Source organism: Schistocerca piceifrons, chromosome 2 (genome assembly GCF_021461385.2).
Source record: "Schistocerca piceifrons isolate TAMUIC-IGC-003096 chromosome 2, iqSchPice1.1, whole genome shotgun sequence".
Taxonomy (NCBI): Eukaryota; Metazoa; Arthropoda; class Insecta; order Orthoptera; family Acrididae; genus Schistocerca; species Schistocerca piceifrons.
In genome coordinates, this window is record NC_060139.1 from 95140446 (window position 1) to 95163100 (window position 22655).

The 22655-nt window shown below is 48.4% G+C and overlaps 37 non-coding genes across 37 annotated transcripts; 19 read left to right on the forward strand and 18 right to left on the reverse strand.

Moving 5' to 3' along the window:
• The first annotated feature begins 412 nt into the window (after positions 1-412).
• Positions 413-484, forward strand: Trnap-ugg. Its single transcript has one exon. It is a non-coding gene; the product is annotated as a tRNA-Pro (tRNA).
• A 507-nt stretch (positions 485-991) lies between these two features.
• Positions 992-1063, reverse strand: Trnaq-uug. Its single transcript has one exon. It is a non-coding gene; the product is annotated as a tRNA-Gln (tRNA).
• A 557-nt stretch (positions 1064-1620) lies between these two features.
• Trnap-ugg lies at positions 1621-1692 on the forward strand. Its single transcript has one exon. It is a non-coding gene; the product is annotated as a tRNA-Pro (tRNA).
• A 507-nt stretch (positions 1693-2199) lies between these two features.
• On the reverse strand, positions 2200-2271 carry Trnaq-uug. Its single transcript has one exon. It is a non-coding gene; the product is annotated as a tRNA-Gln (tRNA).
• Positions 2272-2828: 557 nt separating this feature from the next.
• Trnap-ugg lies at positions 2829-2900 on the forward strand. The gene has a single exon. It is a non-coding gene; the product is annotated as a tRNA-Pro (tRNA).
• A 507-nt stretch (positions 2901-3407) lies between these two features.
• On the reverse strand, positions 3408-3479 carry Trnaq-uug. The gene has a single exon. It is a non-coding gene; the product is annotated as a tRNA-Gln (tRNA).
• A 557-nt stretch (positions 3480-4036) lies between these two features.
• On the forward strand, positions 4037-4108 carry Trnap-ugg. The gene has a single exon. It is a non-coding gene; the product is annotated as a tRNA-Pro (tRNA).
• Positions 4109-4615: 507 nt separating this feature from the next.
• Trnaq-uug lies at positions 4616-4687 on the reverse strand. The gene has a single exon. It is a non-coding gene; the product is annotated as a tRNA-Gln (tRNA).
• Positions 4688-5244: 557 nt separating this feature from the next.
• On the forward strand, positions 5245-5316 carry Trnap-ugg. The gene has a single exon. It is a non-coding gene; the product is annotated as a tRNA-Pro (tRNA).
• A 507-nt stretch (positions 5317-5823) lies between these two features.
• Trnaq-uug lies at positions 5824-5895 on the reverse strand. Its single transcript has one exon. It is a non-coding gene; the product is annotated as a tRNA-Gln (tRNA).
• Positions 5896-6452: 557 nt separating this feature from the next.
• On the forward strand, positions 6453-6524 carry Trnap-ugg. Its single transcript has one exon. It is a non-coding gene; the product is annotated as a tRNA-Pro (tRNA).
• Positions 6525-7031: 507 nt separating this feature from the next.
• Positions 7032-7103, reverse strand: Trnaq-uug. Its single transcript has one exon. It is a non-coding gene; the product is annotated as a tRNA-Gln (tRNA).
• Positions 7104-7660: 557 nt separating this feature from the next.
• Trnap-ugg lies at positions 7661-7732 on the forward strand. The gene has a single exon. It is a non-coding gene; the product is annotated as a tRNA-Pro (tRNA).
• Positions 7733-8239: 507 nt separating this feature from the next.
• On the reverse strand, positions 8240-8311 carry Trnaq-uug. Its single transcript has one exon. It is a non-coding gene; the product is annotated as a tRNA-Gln (tRNA).
• A 557-nt stretch (positions 8312-8868) lies between these two features.
• Trnap-ugg lies at positions 8869-8940 on the forward strand. The gene has a single exon. It is a non-coding gene; the product is annotated as a tRNA-Pro (tRNA).
• Positions 8941-9447: 507 nt separating this feature from the next.
• Positions 9448-9519, reverse strand: Trnaq-uug. Its single transcript has one exon. It is a non-coding gene; the product is annotated as a tRNA-Gln (tRNA).
• Positions 9520-10076: 557 nt separating this feature from the next.
• Trnap-ugg lies at positions 10077-10148 on the forward strand. Its single transcript has one exon. It is a non-coding gene; the product is annotated as a tRNA-Pro (tRNA).
• Positions 10149-10655: 507 nt separating this feature from the next.
• Positions 10656-10727, reverse strand: Trnaq-uug. The gene has a single exon. It is a non-coding gene; the product is annotated as a tRNA-Gln (tRNA).
• Positions 10728-11284: 557 nt separating this feature from the next.
• On the forward strand, positions 11285-11356 carry Trnap-ugg. The gene has a single exon. It is a non-coding gene; the product is annotated as a tRNA-Pro (tRNA).
• A 507-nt stretch (positions 11357-11863) lies between these two features.
• On the reverse strand, positions 11864-11935 carry Trnaq-uug. Its single transcript has one exon. It is a non-coding gene; the product is annotated as a tRNA-Gln (tRNA).
• Positions 11936-12492: 557 nt separating this feature from the next.
• Positions 12493-12564, forward strand: Trnap-ugg. The gene has a single exon. It is a non-coding gene; the product is annotated as a tRNA-Pro (tRNA).
• Positions 12565-13071: 507 nt separating this feature from the next.
• On the reverse strand, positions 13072-13143 carry Trnaq-uug. Its single transcript has one exon. It is a non-coding gene; the product is annotated as a tRNA-Gln (tRNA).
• A 557-nt stretch (positions 13144-13700) lies between these two features.
• On the forward strand, positions 13701-13772 carry Trnap-ugg. The gene has a single exon. It is a non-coding gene; the product is annotated as a tRNA-Pro (tRNA).
• Positions 13773-14279: 507 nt separating this feature from the next.
• Trnaq-uug lies at positions 14280-14351 on the reverse strand. The gene has a single exon. It is a non-coding gene; the product is annotated as a tRNA-Gln (tRNA).
• A 557-nt stretch (positions 14352-14908) lies between these two features.
• Positions 14909-14980, forward strand: Trnap-ugg. Its single transcript has one exon. It is a non-coding gene; the product is annotated as a tRNA-Pro (tRNA).
• Positions 14981-15487: 507 nt separating this feature from the next.
• Trnaq-uug lies at positions 15488-15559 on the reverse strand. Its single transcript has one exon. It is a non-coding gene; the product is annotated as a tRNA-Gln (tRNA).
• A 557-nt stretch (positions 15560-16116) lies between these two features.
• On the forward strand, positions 16117-16188 carry Trnap-ugg. The gene has a single exon. It is a non-coding gene; the product is annotated as a tRNA-Pro (tRNA).
• A 507-nt stretch (positions 16189-16695) lies between these two features.
• On the reverse strand, positions 16696-16767 carry Trnaq-uug. The gene has a single exon. It is a non-coding gene; the product is annotated as a tRNA-Gln (tRNA).
• Positions 16768-17324: 557 nt separating this feature from the next.
• Trnap-ugg lies at positions 17325-17396 on the forward strand. Its single transcript has one exon. It is a non-coding gene; the product is annotated as a tRNA-Pro (tRNA).
• A 503-nt stretch (positions 17397-17899) lies between these two features.
• On the reverse strand, positions 17900-17975 carry Trnaq-uug. Its single transcript has one exon. It is a non-coding gene; the product is annotated as a tRNA-Gln (tRNA).
• A 557-nt stretch (positions 17976-18532) lies between these two features.
• On the forward strand, positions 18533-18604 carry Trnap-ugg. Its single transcript has one exon. It is a non-coding gene; the product is annotated as a tRNA-Pro (tRNA).
• Positions 18605-19111: 507 nt separating this feature from the next.
• Trnaq-uug lies at positions 19112-19183 on the reverse strand. Its single transcript has one exon. It is a non-coding gene; the product is annotated as a tRNA-Gln (tRNA).
• Positions 19184-19740: 557 nt separating this feature from the next.
• Positions 19741-19812, forward strand: Trnap-ugg. Its single transcript has one exon. It is a non-coding gene; the product is annotated as a tRNA-Pro (tRNA).
• Positions 19813-20315: 503 nt separating this feature from the next.
• Trnaq-uug lies at positions 20316-20391 on the reverse strand. The gene has a single exon. It is a non-coding gene; the product is annotated as a tRNA-Gln (tRNA).
• Positions 20392-20948: 557 nt separating this feature from the next.
• On the forward strand, positions 20949-21020 carry Trnap-ugg. Its single transcript has one exon. It is a non-coding gene; the product is annotated as a tRNA-Pro (tRNA).
• A 503-nt stretch (positions 21021-21523) lies between these two features.
• On the reverse strand, positions 21524-21599 carry Trnaq-uug. The gene has a single exon. It is a non-coding gene; the product is annotated as a tRNA-Gln (tRNA).
• Positions 21600-22156: 557 nt separating this feature from the next.
• Positions 22157-22228, forward strand: Trnap-ugg. The gene has a single exon. It is a non-coding gene; the product is annotated as a tRNA-Pro (tRNA).
• The last annotated feature ends 427 nt before the right edge of the window (positions 22229-22655 follow it).

Consider the following 22655-nt stretch of genomic DNA (forward strand, 5'->3'; position numbering starts at 1 on the left):
TGTAGCGAGAATTCTTGCCAGTATTCGTACATGAAGTGATGTCGAAGGATCAGGTAATCAAAATCGCGAAACAGCCACTTTCGTATGGCGGATGCTTTGTGCTGGAAGCAGCCTAGCTATGAAAACAGCTATGGACACAGAGTACTGTCGAAAACTGCGTGCTGACACAGAACGCTACGTAGTGGGCGTATTGTTCGTGACACGATAACATTTGCACTACACACGGTCGAAATACTGTCACACAACTCAAGCAGCTCTTTCAGCATTCACATACACTGGTGTTCAGCACAGCGCATGTCGTAGGTGTCAGATTAAGAAACCTCTTTGAGAATATGGTCCAGCTAGGATGCTGCAACTAGCAAGTGCGGCAAGATCTCAGTAGGTGGCGGGGTGCAGACTTGCTTACTTGTGCGGCCTGTTGGTCTAGGGGTATGATTCCTGCTTTGGGTGCAGGAGGTCCCGGGTTCAAATCCCGGACAGGCCCTACTTTTCACTTTCGCGACAACCCAGCACTACGATAAACTTGCGAGTCTCTGAAAGTAAGCCATGCAGCAGGACAAACTGCATGTCGGGCCACCGGCCCATGAGACTCTCAGGTGCGCTTTATGGAAGGCAATCTACGTGGCAGGATTAAGCCGTCTCCGCTTACTTATATCTATACGTAAAGACTGGCACGTACAACGATTCTATTCGTTCCCCAGGAACTAGTACATCGCATGCAAGTTTGGTAAATGCATGCGCATGCAGCACCCGAAACGGTGACATGTCTTTCCTGCGGGGAGGAACAGCTGAGGTCGTCTTCTCGCAGTTGAACCCCTTACGTCCCGTTATTAATCCTAGTAGCAAAAGCATAAGCATTTGGAGCGCTCCCCATTCACGTGTGGACTGCTATTAACATTTTGCATTTCATGATCCTAGTTAAATTTCTGCATATACAATTCCAACCACCGGCTCGTACACATTTCTAGAAACGATCGCAAAACACAGCGTCAGGTTCCACCGAGACTCGAACTCGGATCGCTGGATTCAAAGTCCAGAGTGCTAACCATTACACCATGGAACCGGATGCCTGTAGCGCTCTTAAATTCAGTGGTATCATGTAATTAAGCCCATAAGATGCGATGTCATTACACGTATGGTCCTCAGGAAGTGTTTGCGTGGCTAATGAAGCAACCAAGTAGGCTGGAAGTGGAAGGAGCACCTTCGAATGTAGCGAGAATTCTTGCCAGTATTCGTACATGAAGTGATGTCGAAGGATCAGGTAATCAAAATCGCGAAACAGCCACTTTCGTATGGCGGATGCTTTGTGCTGGAAGCAGCCTAGCTATGAAAACAGCTATGGACACAGAGTACTGTCGAAAACTGCGTGCTGACACAGAACGCTACGTAGTGGGCGTATTGTTCGTGACACGATAACATTTGCACTACACACGGTCGAAATACTGTCACACAACTCAAGCAGCTCTTTCAGCATTCACATACACTGGTGTTCAGCACAGCGCATGTCGTAGGTGTCAGATTAAGAAACCTCTTTGAGAATATGGTCCAGCTAGGATGCTGCAACTAGCAAGTGCGGCAAGATCTCAGTAGGTGGCGGGGTGCAGACTTGCTTACTTGTGCGGCCTGTTGGTCTAGGGGTATGATTCCTGCTTTGGGTGCAGGAGGTCCCGGGTTCAAATCCCGGACAGGCCCTACTTTTCACTTTCGCGACAACCCAGCACTACGATAAACTTGCGAGTCTCTGAAAGTAAGCCATGCAGCAGGACAAACTGCATGTCGGGCCACCGGCCCATGAGACTCTCAGGTGCGCTTTATGGAAGGCAATCTACGTGGCAGGATTAAGCCGTCTCCGCTTACTTATATCTATACGTAAAGACTGGCACGTACAACGATTCTATTCGTTCCCCAGGAACTAGTACATCGCATGCAAGTTTGGTAAATGCATGCGCATGCAGCACCCAAAACGGTGAGATGTCTTTCCTGCGAGGAGGAACAGCTGAGGTCGTCTTCTCGCAGTTGAACCCCTTACGTCCCGTTATTAATCCTAGTAGCAAAAGCATAAGCATTTGGAGCGCTCCCCATTCACGTGTGGACTGCTATTAACATTTTGCATTTCATGATCCTAGTTAAATTTCTGCATATACAATTCCAACCACCGGCTCGTACACATTTCTAGAAACGATCGCAAAACACAGCGTCAGGTTCCACCGAGACTCGAACTCGGATCGCTGGATTCAAAGTCCAGAGTGCTAACCATTACACCATGGAACCGGATGCCTGTAGCGCTCTTAAATTCAGTGGTATCATGTAATTAAGCCCATAAGATGCGATGTCATTACACGTATGGTCCTCAGGAAGTGTTTGCGTGGCTAATGAAGCAACCAAGTAGGCTGGAAGTGGAAGGAGCACCTTCGAATGTAGCGAGAATTCTTGCCAGTATTCGTACATGAAGTGATGTCGAAGGATCAGGTAATCAAAATCGCGAAACAGCCACTTTCGTATGGCGGATGCTTTGTGCTGGAAGCAGCCTAGCTATGAAAACAGCTATGGACACAGAGTACTGTCGAAAACTGCGTGCTGACACAGAACGCTACGTAGTGGGCGTATTGTTCGTGACACGATAACATTTGCACTACACACGGTCGAAATACTGTCACACAACTCAAGCAGCTCTTTCAGCATTCACATACACTGGTGTTCAGCACAGCGCATGTCGTAGGTGTCAGATTAAGAAACCTCTTTGAGAATATGGTCCAGCTAGGATGCTGCAACTAGCAAGTGCGGCAAGATCTCAGTAGGTGGCGGGGTGCAGACTTGCTTACTTGTGCGGCCTGTTGGTCTAGGGGTATGATTCCTGCTTTGGGTGCAGGAGGTCCCGGGTTCAAATCCCGGACAGGCCCTACTTTTCACTTTCGCGACAACCCAGCACTACGATAAACTTGCGAGTCTCTGAAAGTAAGCCATGCAGCAGGACAAACTGCATGTCGGGCCACCGGCCCATGAGACTCTCAGGTGCGCTTTATGGAAGGCAATCTACGTGGCAGGATTAAGCCGTCTCCGCTTACTTATATCTATACGTAAAGACTGGCACGTACAACGATTCTATTCGTTCCCCAGGAACTAGTACATCGCATGCAAGTTTGGTAAATGCATGCGCATGCAGCACCCAAAACGGTGAGATGTCTTTCCTGCGGGGAGGAACAGCTGAGGTCGTCTTCTCGCAGTTGAACCCCTTACGTCCCGTTATTAATCCTAGTAGCAAAAGCATAAGCATTTGGAGCGCTCCCCATTCACGTGTGGACTGCTATTAACATTTTGCATTTCATGATCCTAGTTAAATTTCTGCATATACAATTCCAACCACCGGCTCGTACACATTTCTAGAAACGATCGCAAAACACAGCGTCAGGTTCCACCGAGACTCGAACTCGGATCGCTGGATTCAAAGTCCAGAGTGCTAACCATTACACCATGGAACCGGATGCCTGTAACGCTCTTAAATTCAGTGGTATCATGTAATTAAGCCCATAAGATGCGATGTCATTACACGTATGGTCCTCAGGAAGTGTTTGCGTGGCTAATGAAACAACCAAGTAGGCTGGAAGTGGAAGGAGCACCTTCGAATGTAGCGAGAATTCTTGCCAGTATTCGTACATGAAGTGATGTCGAAGGATCAGGTAATCAAAATCGCGAAACAGCCACTTTCGTATGGCGGATGCTTTGTGCTGGAAGCAGCCTAGCTATGAAAACAGCTATGGACACAGAGTACTGTCGAAAACTGCGTGCTGACACAGAACGCTACGTAGTGGGCGTATTGTTCGTGACACGATAACATTTGCACTACACACGGTCGAAATACTGTCACACAACTCAAGCAGCTCTTTCAGCATTCACATACACTGGTGTTCAGCACAGCGCATGTCGTAGGTGTCAGATTAAGAAACCTCTTTGAGAATATGGTCCAGCTAGGATGCTGCAACTAGCAAGTGCGGCAAGATCTCAGTAGGTGGCGGGGTGCAGACTTGCTTACTTGTGCGGCCTGTTGGTCTAGGGGTATGATTCCTGCTTTGGGTGCAGGAGGTCCCGGGTTCAAATCCCGGACAGGCCCTACTTTTCACTTTCGCGACAACCCAGCACTACGATAAACTTGCGAGTCTCTGAAAGTAAGCCATGCAGCAGGACAAACTGCATGTCGGGCCACCGGCCCATGAGACTCTCAGGTGCGCTTTATGGAAGGCAATCTACGTGGCAGGATTAAGCCGTCTCCGCTTACTTATATCTATACGTAAAGACTGGCACGTACAACGATTCTATTCGTTCCCCAGGAACTAGTACATCGCATGCAAGTTTGGTAAATGCATGCGCATGCAGCACCCGAAACGGTGACATGTCTTTCCTGCGGGGAGGAACAGCTGAGGTCGTCTTCTCGCAGTTGAACCCCTTACGTCCCGTTATTAATCCTAGTAGCAAAAGCATAAGCATTTGGAGCGCTCCCCATTCACGTGTGGACTGCTATTAACATTTTGCATTTCATGATCCTAGTTAAATTTCTGCATATACAATTCCAACCACCGGCTCGTACACATTTCTAGAAACGATCGCAAAACACAGCGTCAGGTTCCACCGAGACTCGAACTCGGATCGCTGGATTCAAAGTCCAGAGTGCTAACCATTACACCATGGAACCGGATGCCTGTAGCGCTCTTAAATTCAGTGGTATCATGTAATTAAGCCCATAAGATGCGATGTCATTACACGTATGGTCCTCAGGAAGTGTTTGCGTGGCTAATGAAGCAACCAAGTAGGCTGGAAGTGGAAGGAGCACCTTCGAATGTAGCGAGAATTCTTGCCAGTATTCGTACATGAAGTGATGTCGAAGGATCAGGTAATCAAAATCGCGAAACAGCCACTTTCGTATGGCGGATGCTTTGTGCTGGAAGCAGCCTAGCTATGAAAACAGCTATGGACACAGAGTACTGTCGAAAACTGCGTGCTGACACAGAACGCTACGTAGTGGGCGTATTGTTCGTGACACGATAACATTTGCACTACACACGGTCGAAATACTGTCACACAACTCAAGCAGCTCTTTCAGCATTCACATACACTGGTGTTCAGCACAGCGCATGTCGTAGGTGTCAGATTAAGAAACCTCTTTGAGAATATGGTCCAGCTAGGATGCTGCAACTAGCAAGTGCGGCAAGATCTCAGTAGGTGGCGGGGTGCAGACTTGCTTACTTGTGCGGCCTGTTGGTCTAGGGGTATGATTCTTGCTTTGGGTGCAGGAGGTCCCGGGTTCAAATCCCGGACAGGCCCTACTTTTCACTTTCGCGACAACCCAGCACTACGATAAACTTGCGAGTCTCTGAAAGTAAGCCATGCAGCAGGACAAACTGCATGTCGGGCCACCGGCCCATGAGACTCTCAGGTGCGCTTTATGGAAGGCAATCTACGTGGCAGGATTAAGCCGTCTCCGCTTACTTATATCTATACGTAAAGACTGGCACGTACAACGATTCTATTCGTTCCCCAGGAACTAGTACATCGCATGCAAGTTTGGTAAATGCATGCGCATGCAGCACCCGAAACGGTGACATGTCTTTCCTGCGGGGAGGAACAGCTGAGGTCGTCTTCTCGCAGTTGAACCCCTTACGTCCCGTTATTAATCCTAGTAGCAAAAGCATAAGCATTTGGAGCGCTCCCCATTCACGTGTGGACTGCTATTAACAGTTTGCATTTCATGATCCTAGTTAAATTTCTGCATATACAATTCCAACCACCGGCTCGTACACATTTCTAGAAACGATCGCAAAACACAGCGTCAGGTTCCACCGAGACTCGAACTCGGATCGCTGGATTCAAAGTCCAGAGTGCTAACCATTACACCATGGAACCGGATGCCTGTAGCGCTCTTAAATTCAGTGGTATCATGTAATTAAGCCCATAAGATGCGATGTCATTACACGTATGGTCCTCAGGAAGTGTTTGCGTGGCTAATGAAGCAACCAAGTAGGCTGGAAGTGGAAGGAGCACCTTCGAATGTAGCGAGAATTCTTGCCAGTATTCGTACATGAAGTGATGTCGAAGGATCAGGTAATCAAAATCGCGAAACAGCCACTTTCGTATGGCGGATGCTTTGTGCTGGAAGCAGCCTAGCTATGAAAACAGCTATGGACACAGAGTACTGTCGAAAACTGCGTGCTGACACAGAACGCTACGTAGTGGGCGTATTGTTCGTGACACGATAACATTTGCACTACACACGGTCGAAATACTGTCACACAACTCAAGCAGCTCTTTCAGCATTCACATACACTGGTGTTCAGCACAGCGCATGTCGTAGGTGTCAGATTAAGAAACCTCTTTGAGAATATGGTCCAGCTAGGATGCTGCAACTAGCAAGTGCGGCAAGATCTCAGTAGGTGGCGGGGTGCAGACTTGCTTACTTGTGCGGCCTGTTGGTCTAGGGGTATGATTCCTGCTTTGGGTGCAGGAGGTCCCGGGTTCAAATCCCGGACAGGCCCTACTTTTCACTTTCGCGACAACCCAGCACTACGATAAACTTGCGAGTCTCTGAAAGTAAGCCATGCAGCAGGACAAACTGCATGTCGGGCCACCGGCCCATGAGACTCTCAGGTGCGCTTTATGGAAGGCAATCTACGTGGCAGGATTAAGCCGTCTCCGCTTACTTATATCTATACGTAAAGACTGGCACGTACAACGATTCTATTCGTTCCCCAGGAACTAGTACATCGCATGCAAGTTTGGTAAATGCATGCGCATGCAGCACCCAAAACGGTGAGATGTCTTTCCTGCGGGGAGGAACAGCTGAGGTCGTCTTCTCGCAGTTGAACCCCTTACGTCCCGTTATTAATCCTAGTAGCAAAAGCATAAGCATTTGGAGCGCTCCCCATTCACGTGTGGACTGCTATTAACAGTTTGCATTTCATGATCCTAGTTAAATTTCTGCATATACAATTCCAACCACCGGCTCGTACACATTTCTAGAAACGATCGCAAAACACAGCGTCAGGTTCCACCGAGACTCGAACTCGGATCGCTGGATTCAAAGTCCAGAGTGCTAACCATTACACCATGGAACCGGATGCCTGTAGCGCTCTTAAATTCAGTGGTATCATGTAATTAAGCCCATAAGATGCGATGTCATTACACGTATGGTCCTCAGGAAGTGTTTGCGTGGCTAATGAAGCAACCAAGTAGGCTGGAAGTGGAAGGAGCACCTTCGAATGTAGCGAGAATTCTTGCCAGTATTCGTACATGAAGTGATGTCGAAGGATCAGGTAATCAAAATCGCGAAACAGCCACTTTCGTATGGCGGATGCTTTGTGCTGGAAGCAGCCTAGCTATGAAAACAGCTATGGACACAGAGTACTGTCGAAAACTGCGTGCTGACACAGAACGCTACGTAGTGGGCGTATTGTTCGTGACACGATAACATTTGCACTACACACGGTCGAAATACTGTCACACAACTCAAGCAGCTCTTTCAGCATTCACATACACTGGTGTTCAGCACAGCGCATGTCGTAGGTGTCAGATTAAGAAACCTCTTTGAGAATATGGTCCAGCTAGGATGCTGCAACTAGCAAGTGCGGCAAGATCTCAGTAGGTGGCGGGGTGCAGACTTGCTTACTTGTGCGGCCTGTTGGTCTAGGGGTATGATTCCTGCTTTGGGTGCAGGAGGTCCCGGGTTCAAATCCCGGACAGGCCCTACTTTTCACTTTCGCGACAACCCAGCACTACGATAAACTTGCGAGTCTCTGAAAGTAAGCCATGCAGCAGGACAAACTGCATGTCGGGCCACCGGCCCATGAGACTCTCAGGTGCGCTTTATGGAAGGCAATCTACGTGGCAGGATTAAGCCGTCTCCGCTTACTTATATCTATACGTAAAGACTGGCACGTACAACGATTCTATTCGTTCCCCAGGAACTAGTACATCGCATGCAAGTTTGGTAAATGCATGCGCATGCAGCACCCAAAACGGTGAGATGTCTTTCCTGCGGGGAGGAACAGCTGAGGTCGTCTTCTCGCAGTTGAACCCCTTACGTCCCGTTATTAATCCTAGTAGCAAAAGCATAAGCATTTGGAGCGCTCCCCATTCACGTGTGGACTGCTATTAACAGTTTGCATTTCATGATCCTAGTTAAATTTCTGCATATACAATTCCAACCACCGGCTCGTACACATTTCTAGAAACGATCGCAAAACACAGCGTCAGGTTCCACCGAGACTCGAACTCGGATCGCTGGATTCAAAGTCCAGAGTGCTAACCATTACACCATGGAACCGGATGCCTGTAGCGCTCTTAAATTCAGTGGTATCATGTAATTAAGCCCATAAGATGCGATGTCATTACACGTATGGTCCTCAGGAAGTGTTTGCGTGGCTAATGAAGCAACCAAGTAGGCTGGAAGTGGAAGGAGCACCTTCGAATGTAGCGAGAATTCTTGCCAGTATTCGTACATGAAGTGATGTCGAAGGATCAGGTAATCAAAATCGCGAAACAGCCACTTTCGTATGGCGGATGCTTTGTGCTGGAAGCAGCCTAGCTATGAAAACAGCTATGGACACAGAGTACTGTCGAAAACTGCGTACTGACACAGAACGCTACGTAGTGGGCGTATTGTTCGTGACACGATAACATTTGCACTACACACGGTCGAAATACTGTCACACAACTCAAGCAGCTCTTTCAGCATTCACATACACTGGTGTTCAGCACAGCGCATGTCGTAGGTGTCAGATTAAGAAACCTCTTTGAGAATATGGTCCAGCTAGGATGCTGCAACTAGCAAGTGCGGCAAGATCTCAGTAGGTGGCGGGGTGCAGACTTGCTTACTTGTGCGGCCTGTTGGTCTAGGGGTATGATTCCTGCTTTGGGTGCAGGAGGTCCCGGGTTCAAATCCCGGACAGGCCCTACTTTTCACTTTGGCGACAACCCAGCACTACGATAAACTTGCGAGTCTCTGAAAGTAAGCCATGCAGCAGGACAAACTGCATGTCGGGCCACCGGCCCATGAGACTCTCAGGTGCGCTTTATGGAAGGCAATCTACGTGGCAGGATTAAGCCGTCTCCGCTTACTTATATCTATACGTAAAGACTGGCACGTACAACGATTCTATTCGTTCCCCAGGAACTAGTACATCGCATGCAAGTTTGGTAAATGCATGCGCATGCAGCACCCAAAACGGTGAGATGTCTTTCCTGCGGGGAGGAACAGCTGAGGTCGTCTTCTCGCAGTTGAACCCCTTACGTCCCGTTATTAATCCTAGTAGCAAAAGCATAAGCATTTGGAGCGCTCCCCATTCACGTGTGGACTGCTATTAACATTTTGCATTTCATGATCCTAGTTAAATTTCTGCATATACAATTCCAACCACCGGCTCGTACACATTTCTAGAAACGATCGCAAAACACAGCGTCAGGTTCCACCGAGACTCGAACTCGGATCGCTGGATTCAAAGTCCAGAGTGCTAACCATTACACCATGGAACCGGATGCCTGTAGCGCTCTTAAATTCAGTGGTATCATGTAATTAAGCCCATAAGATGCGATGTCATTACACGTATGGTCCTCAGGAAGTGTTTGCGTGGCTAATGAAGCAACCAAGTAGGCTGGAAGTGGAAGGAGCACCTTCGAATGTAGCGAGAATTCTTGCCAGTATTCGTACTTGAAGTGATGTCGAAGGATCAGGTAATCAAAATCGCGAAACAGCCACTTTCGTATGGCGGATGCTTTGTGCTGGAAGCAGCCTAGCTATGAAAACAGCTATGGACACAGAGTACTGTCGAAAACTGCGTGCTGACACAGAACGCTACGTAGTGGGCGTATTGTTCGTGACACGATAACATTTGCACTACACACGGTCGAAATACTGTCACACAACTCAAGCAGCTCTTTCAGCATTCACATACACTGGTGTTCAGCACAGCGCATGTCGTAGGTGTCAGATTAAGAAACCTCTTTGAGAATATGGTCCAGCTAGGATGCTGCAACTAGCAAGTGCGGCAAGATCTCAGTAGGTGGCGGGGTGCAGACTTGCTTACTTGTGCGGCCTGTTGGTCTAGGGGTATGATTCCTGCTTTGGGTGCAGGAGGTCCCGGGTTCAAATCCCGGACAGGCCCTACTTTTCACTTTCGCGACAACCCAGCACTACGATAAACTTGCGAGTCTCTGAAAGTAAGCCATGCAGCAGGACAAACTGCATGTCGGGCCACCGGCCCATGAGACTCTCAGGTGCGCTTTATGGAAGGCAATCTACGTGGCAGGATTAAGCCGTCTCCGCTTACTTATATCTATACGTAAAGACTGGCACGTACAACGATTCTATTCGTTCCCCAGGAACTAGTACATCGCATGCAAGTTTGGTAAATGCATGCGCATGCAGCACCCAAAACGGTGAGATGTCTTTCCTGCGGGGAGGAACAGCTGAGGTCGTCTTCTCGCAGTTGAACCCCTTACGTCCCGTTATTAATCCTAGTAGCAAAAGCATAAGCATTTGGAGCGCTCCCCATTCACGTGTGGACTGCTATTAACAGTTTGCATTTCATGATCCTAGTTAAATTTCTGCATATACAATTCCAACCACCGGCTCGTACACATTTCTAGAAACGATCGCAAAACACAGCGTCAGGTTCCACCGAGACTCGAACTCGGATCGCTGGATTCAAAGTCCAGAGTGCTAACCATTACACCATGGAACCGGATGCCTGTAGCGCTCTTAAATTCAGTGGTATCATGTAATTAAGCCCATAAGATGCGATGTCATTACACGTATGGTCCTCAGGAAGTGTTTGCGTGGCTAATGAAGCAACCAAGTAGGCTGGAAGTGGAAGGAGCACCTTCGAATGTAGCGAGAATTCTTGCCAGTATTCGTACATGAAGTGATGTCGAAGGATCAGGTAATCAAAATCGCGAAACAGCCACTTTCGTATGGCGGATGCTTTGTGCTGGAAGCAGCCTAGCTATGAAAACAGCTATGGACACAGAGTACTGTCGAAAACTGCGTGCTGACACAGAACGCTACGTAGTGGGCGTATTGTTCGTGACACGATAACATTTGCACTACACACGGTCGAAATACTGTCACACAACTCAAGCAGCTCTTTCAGCATTCACATACACTGGTGTTCAGCACAGCGCATGTCGTAGGTGTCAGATTAAGAAACCTCTTTGAGAATATGGTCCAGCTAGGATGCTGCAACTAGCAAGTGCGGCAAGATCTCAGTAGGTGGCGGGGTGCAGACTTGCTTACTTGTGCGGCCTGTTGGTCTAGGGGTATGATTCCTGCTTTGGGTGCAGGAGGTCCCGGGTTCAAATCCCGGACAGGCCCTACTTTTCACTTTCGCGACAACCCAGCACTACGATAAACTTGCGAGTCTCTGAAAGTAAGCCATGCAGCAGGACAAACTGCATGTCGGGCCACCGGCCCATGAGACTCTCAGGTGCGCTTTATGGAAGGCAATCTACGTGGCAGGATTAAGCCGTCTCCGCTTACTTATATCTATACGTAAAGACTGGCACGTACAACGATTCTATTCGTTCCCCAGGAACTAGTACATCGCATGCAAGTTTGGTAAATGCATGCGCATGCAGCACCCAAAACGGTGAGATGTCTTTCCTGCGGGGAGGAACAGCTGAGGTCGTCTTCTCGCAGTTGAACCCCTTACGTCCCGTTATTAATCCTAGTAGCAAAAGCATAAGCATTTGGAGCGCTCCCCATTCACGTGTGGACTGCTATTAACAGTTTGCATTTCATGATCCTAGTTAAATTTCTGCATATACAATTCCAACCACCGGCTCGTACACATTTCTAGAAACGATCGCAAAACACAGCGTCAGGTTCCACCGAGACTCGAACTCGGATCGCTGGATTCAAAGTCCAGAGTGCTAACCATTACACCATGGAACCGGATGCCTGTAGCGCTCTTAAATTCAGTGGTATCATGTAATTAAGCCCATAAGATGCGATGTCATTACACGTATGGTCCTCAGGAAGTGTTTGCGTGGCTAATGAAGCAACCAAGTAGGCTGGAAGTGGAAGGAGCACCTTCGAATGTAGCGAGAATTCTTGCCAGTATTCGTACATGAAGTGATGTCGAAGGATCAGGTAATCAAAATCGCGAAACAGCCACTTTCGTATGGCGGATGCTTTGTGCTGGAAGCAGCCTAGCTATGAAAACAGCTATGGACACAGAGTACTGTCGAAAACTGCGTGCTGACACAGAACGCTACGTAGTGGGCGTATTGTTCGTGACACGATAACATTTGCACTACACACGGTCGAAATACTGTCACACAACTCAAGCAGCTCTTTCAGCATTCACATACACTGGTGTTCAGCACAGCGCATGTCGTAGGTGTCAGATTAAGAAACCTCTTTGAGAATATGGTCCAGCTAGGATGCTGCAACTAGCAAGTGCGGCAAGATCTCAGTAGGTGGCGGGGTGCAGACTTGCTTACTTGTGCGGCCTGTTGGTCTAGGGGTATGATTCCTGCTTTGGGTGCAGGAGGTCCCGGGTTCAAATCCCGGACAGGCCCTACTTTTCACTTTCGCGACAACCCAGCACTACGATAAACTTGCGAGTCTCTGAAAGTAAGCCATGCAGCAGGACAAACTGCATGTCGGGCCACCGGCCCATGAGACTCTCAGGTGCGCTTTATGGAAGGCAATCTACGTGGCAGGATTAAGCCGTCTCCGCTTACTTATATCTATACGTAAAGACTGGCACGTACAACGATTCTATTCGTTCCCCAGGAACTAGTACATCGCATGCAAGTTTGGTAAATGCATGCGCATGCAGCACCCGAAACGGTGACATGTCTTTCCTGCGGGGAGGAACAGCTGAGGTCGTCTTCTCGCAGTTGAACCCCTTACGTCCCGTTATTAATCCTAGTAGCAAAAGCATAAGCATTTGGAGCGCTCCCCATTCACGTGTGGACTGCTATTAACATTTTGCATTTCATGATCCTAGTTAAATTTCTGCATATACAATTCCAACCACCGGCTCGTACACATTTCTAGAAACGATCGCAAAACACAGCGTCAGGTTCCACCGAGACTCGAACTCGGATCGCTGGATTCAAAGTCCAGAGTGCTAACCATTACACCATGGAACCGGATGCCTGTAGCGCTCTTAAATTCAGTGGTATCATGTAATTAAGCCCATAAGATGCGATGTCATTACACGTATGGTCCTCAGGAAGTGTTTGCGTGGCTAATGAAGCAACCAAGTAGGCTGGAAGTGGAAGGAGCACCTTCGAATGTAGCGAGAATTCTTGCCAGTATTCGTACATGAAGTGATGTCGAAGGATCAGGTAATCAAAATCGCGAAACAGCCACTTTCGTATGGCGGATGCTTTGTGCTGGAAGCAGCCTAGCTATGAAAACAGCTATGGACACAGAGTACTGTCGAAAACTGCGTACTGACACAGAACGCTACGTAGTGGGCGTATTGTTCGTGACACGATAACATTTGCACTACACACGGTCGAAATACTGTCACACAACTCAAGCAGCTCTTTCAGCATTCACATACACTGGTGTTCAGCACAGCGCATGTCGTAGGTGTCAGATTAAGAAACCTCTTTGAGAATATGGTCCAGCTAGGATGCTGCAACTAGCAAGTGCGGCAAGATCTCAGTAGGTGGCGGGGTGCAGACTTGCTTACTTGTGCGGCCTGTTGGTCTAGGGGTATGATTCCTGCTTTGGGTGCAGGAGGTCCCGGGTTCAAATCCCGGACAGGCCCTACTTTTCACTTTGGCGACAACCCAGCACTACGATAAACTTGCGAGTCTCTGAAAGTAAGCCATGCAGCAGGACAAACTGCATGTCGGGCCACCGGCCCATGAGACTCTCAGGTGCGCTTTATGGAAGGCAATCTACGTGGCAGGATTAAGCCGTCTCCGCTTACTTATATCTATACGTAAAGACTGGCACGTACAACGATTCTATTCGTTCCCCAGGAACTAGTACATCGCATGCAAGTTTGGTAAATGCATGCGCATGCAGCACCCGAAACGGTGACATGTCTTTCCTGCGGGGAGGAACAGCTGAGGTCGTCTTCTCGCAGTTGAACCCCTTACGTCCCGTTATTAATCCTAGTAGCAAAAGCATAAGCATTTGGAGCGCTCCCCATTCACGTGTGGACTGCTATTAACATTTTGCATTTCATGATCCTAGTTAAATTTCTGCATATACAATTCCAACCACCGGCTCGTACACATTTCTAGAAACGATCGCAAAACACAGCGTCAGGTTCCACCGAGACTCGAACTCGGATCGCTGGATTCAAAGTCCAGAGTGCTAACCATTACACCATGGAACCGGATGCCTGTAGCGCTCTTAAATTCAGTGGTATCATGTAATTAAGCCCATAAGATGCGATGTCATTACACGTATGGTCCTCAGGAAGTGTTTGCGTGGCTAATGAAGCAACCAAGTAGGCTGGAAGTGGAAGGAGCACCTTCGAATGTAGCGAGAATTCTTGCCAGTATTCGTACTTGAAGTGATGTCGAAGGATCAGGTAATCAAAATCGCGAAACAGCCACTTTCGTATGGCGGATGCTTTGTGCTGGAAGCAGCCTAGCTATGAAAACAGCTATGGACACAGAGTACTGTCGAAAACTGCGTGCTGACACAGAACGCTACGTAGTGGGCGTATTGTTCGTGACACGATAACATTTGCACTACACACGGTCGAAATACTGTCACACAACTCAAGCAGCTCTTTCAGCATTCACATACACTGGTGTTCAGCACAGCGCATGTCGTAGGTGTCAGATTAAGAAACCTCTTTGAGAATATGGTCCAGCTAGGATGCTGCAACTAGCAAGTGCGGCAAGATCTCAGTAGGTGGCGGGGTGCAGACTTGCTTACTTGTGCGGCCTGTTGGTCTAGGGGTATGATTCCTGCTTTGGGTGCAGGAGGTCCCGGGTTCAAATCCCGGACAGGCCCTACTTTTCACTTTCGCGACAACCCAGCACTACGATAAACTTGCGAGTCTCTGAAAGTAAGCCATGCAGCAGGACAAACTGCATGTCGGGCCACCGGCCCATGAGACTCTCAGGTGCGCTTTATGGAAGGCAATCTACGTGGCAGGATTAAGCCGTCTCCGCTTACTTATATCTATACGTAAAGACTGGCACGTACAACGATTCTATTCGTTCCCCAGGAACTAGTACATCGCATGCAAGTTTGGTAAATGCATGCGCATGCAGCACCCAAAACGGTGAGATGTCTTTCCTGCGGGGAGGAACAGCTGAGGTCGTCTTCTCGCAGTTGAACCCCTTACGTCCTGTTATTAATCCTAGTAGCAAAAGCATAAGCATTTGGAGCGCTCCCCATTCACGTGTGGACTGCTATTAACATTTTGCATTTCATGATCCTAGTTAAATTTCTGCATATACAATTCCAACCACCGGCTCGTACACATTTCTAGAAACGATCGCAAAACACAGCGTCAGGTTCCACCGAGACTCGAACTCGGATCGCTGGATTCAAAGTCCAGAGTGCTAACCATTACACCATGGAACCGGATGCCTGTAGCGCTCTTAAATTCAGTGGTATCATGTAATTAAGCCCATAAGATGCGATGTCATTACACGTATGGTCCTCAGGAAGTGTTTGCGTGGCTAATGAAGCAACCAAGTAGGCTGGAAGTGGAAGGAGCACCTTCGAATGTAGCGAGAATTCTTGCCAGTATTCGTACTTGAAGTGATGTCGAAGGATCAGGTAATCAAAATCGCGAAACAGCCACTTTCGTATGGCGGATGCTTTGTGCTGGAAGCAGCCTAGCTATGAAAACAGCTATGGACACAGAGTACTGTCGAAAACTGCGTGCTGACACAGAACGCTACGTAGTGGGCGTATTGTTCGTGACACGATAACATTTGCACTACACACGGTCGAAATACTGTCACACAACTCAAGCAGCTCTTTCAGCATTCACATACACTGGTGTTCAGCACAGCGCATGTCGTAGGTGTCAGATTAAGAAACCTCTTTGAGAATATGGTCCAGCTAGGATGCTGCAACTAGCAAGTGCGGCAAGATCTCAGTAGGTGGCGGGGTGCAGACTTGCTTACTTGTGCGGCCTGTTGGTCTAGGGGTATGATTCCTGCTTTGGGTGCAGGAGGTCCCGGGTTCAAATCCCGGACAGGCCCTACTTTTCACTTTCGCGACAACCCAGCACTACGATAAACTTGCGAGTCTCTGAAAGTAAGCCATGCAGCAGGACAAACTGCATGTCGGGCCACCGGCCCATGAGACTCTCAGGTGCGCTTTATGGAAGGCAATCTACGTGGCAGGATTAAGCCGTCTCCGCTTACTTATATCTATACGTAAAGACTGGCACGTACAACGATTCTATTCGTTCCCCAGGAACTAGTACATCGCATGCAAGTTTGGTAAATGCATGCGCATGCAGCACCCAAAACGGTGAGATGTCTTTCCTGCGGGGAGGAACAGCTGAGGTCGTCTTCTCGCAGTTGAACCCCTTACGTCCCGTTATTAATCCTAGTAGCAAAAGCATAAGCATTTGGAGCGCTCCCCATTCACGTGTGGACTGCTATTAACATTTTGCATTTCATGATCCTAGTTAAATTTCTGCATATACAATTCCAACCACCGGCTCGTACACATTTCTAGAAACGATCGCAAAACACAGCGTCAGGTTCCACCGAGACTCGAACTCGGATCGCTGGATTCAAAGTCCAGAGTGCTAACCATTACACCATGGAACCGGATGCCTGTAGCGCTCTTAAATTCAGTGGTATCATGTAATTAAGCCCATAAGATGCGATGTCATTACACGTATGGTCCTCAGGAAGTGTTTGCGTGGCTAATGAAGCAACCAAGTAGGCTGGAAGTGGAAGGAGCACCTTCGAATGTAGCGAGAATTCTTGCCAGTATTCGTACATGAAGTGATGTCGAAGGATCAGGTAATCAAAATCGCGAAACAGCCACTTTCGTATGGCGGATGCTTTGTGCTGGAAGCAGCCTAGCTATGAAAACAGCTATGGACACAGAGTACTGTCGAAAACTGCGTGCTGACACAGAACGCTACGTAGTGGGCGGATTGTTCGTGACACGATAACATTTGCACTACACACGGTCGAAATACTGTCACACAACTCAAGCAGCTCTTTCAGCATTCACATACACTGGTGTTCAGCACAGCGCATGTCGTAGGTGTCAGATTAAGAAACCTCTTTGAGAATATGGTCCAGCTAGGATGCTGCAACTAGCAAGTGCGGCAAGATCTCAGTAGGTGGCGGGGTGCAGACTTGCTTACTTGTGCGGCCTGTTGGTCTAGGGGTATGATTCCTGCTTTGGGTGCAGGAGGTCCCGGGTTCAAATCCCGGACAGGCCCTACTTTTCACTTTCGCGACAACCCAGCACTACGATAAACTTGCGAGTCTCTGAAAGTAAGCCATGCAGCAGGACAAACTGCATGTCGGGCCACCGGCCCATGAGACTCTCAGGTGCGCTTTATGGAAGGCAATCTACGTGGCAGGATTAAGCCGTCTCCGCTTACTTATATCTATACGTAAAGACTGGCACGTACAACGATTCTATTCGTTCCCCAGGAACTAGTACATCGCATGCAAGTTTGGTAAATGCATGCGCATGCAGCACCCGAAACGGTGACATGTCTTTCCTGCGGGGAGGAACAGCTGAGGTCGTCTTCTCGCAGTTGAACCCCTTACGTCCCGTTATTAATCCTAGTAGCAAAAGCATAAGCATTTGGAGCGCTCCCCATTCACGTGTGGACTGCTATTAACATTTTGCATTTCATGATCCTAGTTAAATTTCTGCATATACAATTCCAACCACCGGCTCGTACACATTTCTAGAAACGATCGCAAAACACAGCGTCACGTTCCACCGAGACTCGAACTCGGATCGCTGGATTCAAAGTCCAGAGTGCTAACCATTACACCATGGAACCGGATGCCTGTAGCGCTCTTAAATTCAGTGGTATCATGTAATTAAGCCCATAAGATGCGATGTCATTACACGTATGGTCCTCAGGAAGTGTTTGCGTGGCTAATGAAGCAACCAAGTAGGCTGGAAGTGGAAGGAGCACCTTCGAATGTAGCGAGAATTCTTGCCAGTATTCGTACATGAAGTGATGTCGAAGGATCAGGTAATCAAAATCGCGAAACAGCCACTTTCGTATGGCGGATGCTTTGTGCTGGAAGCAGCCTAGCTATGAAAACAGCTATGGACACAGAGTACTGTCGAAAACTGCGTACTGACACAGAACGCTACGTAGTGGGCGTATTGTTCGTGACACGATAACATTTGCACTACACACGGTCGAAATACTGTCACACAACTCAAGCAGCTCTTTCAGCATTCACATACACTGGTGTTCAGCACAGCGCATGTCGTAGGTGTCAGATTAAGAAACCTCTTTGAGAATATGGTCCAGCTAGGATGCTGCAACTAGCAAGTGCGGCAAGATCTCAGTAGGTGGCGGGGTGCAGACTTGCTTACTTGTGCGGCCTGTTGGTCTAGGGGTATGATTCCTGCTTTGGGTGCAGGAGGTCCCGGGTTCAAATCCCGGACAGGCCCTACTTTTCACTTTCGCGACAACCCAGCACTACGATAAACTTGCGAGTCTCTGAAAGTAAGCCATGCAGCAGGACAAACTGCATGTCGGGCCACCGGCCCATGAGACTCTCAGGTGCGCTTTATGGAAGGCAATCTACGTGGCAGGATTAAGCCGTCTCCGCTTACTTATATCTATACGTAAAGACTGGCACGTACAACGATTCTATTCGTTCCCCAGGAACTAGTACATCGCATGCAAGTTTGGTAAATGCATGCGCATGCAGCACCCAAAACGGTGAGATGTCTTTCCTGCGGGGAGGAACAGCTGAGGTCGTCTTCTCGCAGTTGAACCCCTTACGTCCCGTTATTAATCCTAGTAGCAAAAGCATAAGCATTTGGAGCGCTCCCCATTCACGTGTGGACTGCTATTAACATTTTGCATTTCATGATCCTAGTTAAATTTCTGCATATACAATTCCAACCACCGGCTCGTACACATTTCTAGAAACGATCGCAAAACACAGCGTCAGGTTCCACCGAGACTCGAACTCGGATCGCTGGATTCAAAGTCCAGAGTGCTAACCATTACACCATGGAACCGGATGCCTGTAGCGCTCTTAAATTCAGTGGTATCATGTAATTAAGCCCATAAGATGCGATGTCATTACACGTATGGTCCTCAGGAAGTGTTTGCGTGGCTAATGAAGCAACCAAGTAGGCTGGAAGTGGAAGGAGCACCTTCGAATGTAGCGAGAATTCTTGCCAGTATTCGTACTTGAAGTGATGTCGAAGGATCAGGTAATCAAAATCGCGAAACAGCCACTTTCGTATGGCGGATGCTTTGTGCTGGAAGCAGCCTAGCTATGAAAACAGCTATGGACACAGAGTACTGTCGAAAACTGCGTGCTGACACAGAACGCTACGTAGTGGGCGTATTGATCGTGACACGATAACATTTGCACTACACACGGTCGAAATACTGTCACACAACTCAAGCAGCTCTTTCAGCATTCACATACACTGGTGTTCAGCACAGCGCATGTCGTAGGTGTCAGATTAAGAAACCTCTTTGAGAATATGGTCCAGCTAGGATGCTGCAACTAGCAAGTGCGGCAAGATCTCAGTAGGTGGCGGGGTGCAGACTTGCTTACTTGTGCGGCCTGTTGGTCTAGGGGTATGATTCCTGCTTTGGGTGCAGGAGGTCCCGGGTTCAAATCCCGGACAGGCCCTACTTTTCACTTTCGCGACAACCCAGCACTACGATAAACTTGCGAGTCTCTGAAAGTAAGCCATGCAGCAGGACAAACTGCATGTCGGGCCACCGGCCCATGAGACTCTCAGGTGCGCTTTATGGAAGGCAATCTACGTGGCAGGATTAAGCCGTCTCCGCTTACTTATATCTATACGTAAAGACTGGCACGTACAACGATTCTATTCGTTCCCCAGGAACTAGTACATCGCATGCAAGTTTGGTAAATGCATGCGCATGCAGCACCCAAAACGGTGAGATGTCTTTCCTGCGGGGAGGAACAGCTGAGGTCGTCTTCTCGCAGTTGAACCCCTTACGTCCCGTTATTAATCCTAGTAGCAAAAGCATAAGCATTTGGAGCGCTCCCCATTCTCGTGTGGACTGCTATTAACATTTTGCATTTCATGATCCTAGTTAAATTTCTGCATATACAATTCCAACCACCGGCTCGTACACATTTCTAGAAACGATCGCAAAACACAGCGTCACGTTCCACCGAGACTCGAACTCGGATCGCTGGATTCAAAGTCCAGAGTGCTAACCATTACACCATGGAACCGGATGCCTGTAGCGCTCTTAAATTCAGTGGTATCATGTAATTAAGCCCATAAGATGCGATGTCATTACACGTATGGTCCTCAGGAAGTGTTTGCGTGGCTAATGAAGCAACCAAGTAGGCTGGAAGTGGAAGGAGCACCTTCGAATGTAGCGAGAATTCTTGCCAGTATTCGTACATGAAGTGATGTCGAAGGATCAGGTAATCAAAATCGCGAAACAGCCACTTTCGTATGGCGGATGCTTTGTGCTGGAAGCAGCCTAGCTATGAAAACAGCTATGGACACAGAGTACTGTCGAAAACTGCGTGCTGACACAGAACGCTACGTAGTGGGCGTATTGTTCGTGACACGATAACATTTGCACTACACACGGTCGAAATACTGTCACACAACTCAAGCAGCTCTTTCAGCATTCACATACACTGGTGTTCAGCACAGCGCATGTCGTAGGTGTCAGATTAAGAAACCTCTTTGAGAATATGGTCCAGCTAGGATGCTGCAACTAGCAAGTGCGGCAAGATCTCAGTAGGTGGCGGGGTGCAGACTTGCTTACTTGTGCGGCCTGTTGGTCTAGGGGTATGATTCCTGCTTTGGGTGCAGGAGGTCCCGGGTTCAAATCCCGGACAGGCCCTACTTTTCACTTTCGCGACAACCCAGCACTACGATAAACTTGCGAGTCTCTGAAAGTAAGCCATGCAGCAGGACAAACTGCATGTCGGGCCACCGGCCCATGAGACTCTCAGGTGCGCTTTATGGAAGGCAATCTACGTGGCAGGATTAAGCCGTCTCCGCTTACTTATATCTATACGTAAAGACTGGCACGTACAACGATTCTATTCGTTCCCCAGGAACTAGTACATCGCATGCAAGTTTGGTAAATGCATGCGCATGCAGCACCCAAAACGGTGAGATGTCTTTCCTGCGGGGAGGAACAGCTGAGGTCGTCTTCTCGCAGTTGAACCCCTTACGTCCCGTTATTAATCCTAGTAGCAAAAGCATAAGCATTTGGAGCGCTCCCCATTCACGTGTGGACTGCTATTAACATTTTGCATTTCATGATCCTAGTTAAATTTCTGCATATACAATTCCAACCACCGGCTCGTACACATTTCTAGAAACGATCGCTAAACACAGCGTCACGTTCCACCGAGACTCGAACTCGGATCGCTGGATTCAAAGTCCAGAGTGCTAACCATTACACCATGGAACCGGATGCCTGTAGCGCTCTTAAATTCAGTGGTATCATGTAATTAAGCCCATAAGATGCGATGTCATTACACGTATGGTCCTCAGGAAGTGTTTGCGTGGCTAATGAAGCAACCAAGTAGGCTGGAAGTGGAAGGAGCACCTTCGAATGTAGCGAGAATTCTTGCCAGTATTCGTACATGAAGTGATGTCGAAGGATCAGGTAATCAAAATCGCGAAACAGCCACTTTCGTATGGCGGATGCTTTGTGCTGGAAGCAGCCTAGCTATGAAAACAGCTATGGACACAGAGTACTGTCGAAAACTGCGTGCTGACACAGAACGCTACGTAGTGGGCGGATTGTTCGTGACACGATAACATTTGCACTACACACGGTCGAAATACTGTCACACAACTCAAGCAGCTCTTTCAGCATTCACATACACTGGTGTTCAGCACAGCGCATGTCGTAGGTGTCAGATTAAGAAACCTCTTTGAGAATATGGTCCAGCTAGGATGCTGCAACTAGCAAGTGCGGCAAGATCTCAGTAGGTGGCGGGGTGCAGACTTGCTTACTTGTGCGGCCTGTTGGTCTAGGGGTATGATTCCTGCTTTGGGTGCAGGAGGTCCCGGGTTCAAATCCCGGACAGGCCCTACTTTTCACTTTCGCGACAACCCAGCACTACGATAAACTTGCGAGTCTCTGAAAGTAAGCCATGCAGCAGGACAAACTGCATGTCGGGCCACCGGCCCATGAGACTCTCAGGTGCGCTTTATGGAAGGCAATCTACGTGGCAGGATTAAGCCGTCTCCGCTTACTTATATCTATACGTAAAGACTGGCACGTACAACGATTCTATTCGTTCCCCAGGAACTAGTACATCGCATGCAAGTTTGGTAAATGCATGCGCATGCAGCACCCAAAACGGTGAGATGTCTTTCCTGCGGGGAGGAACAGCTGAGGTCGTCTTCTCGCAGTTGAACCCCTTACGTCCCGTTATTAATCCTAGTAGCAAAAGCATAAGCATTTGGAGCGCTCCCCATTCACGTGTGGACTGCTATTAACATTTTGCATTTCATG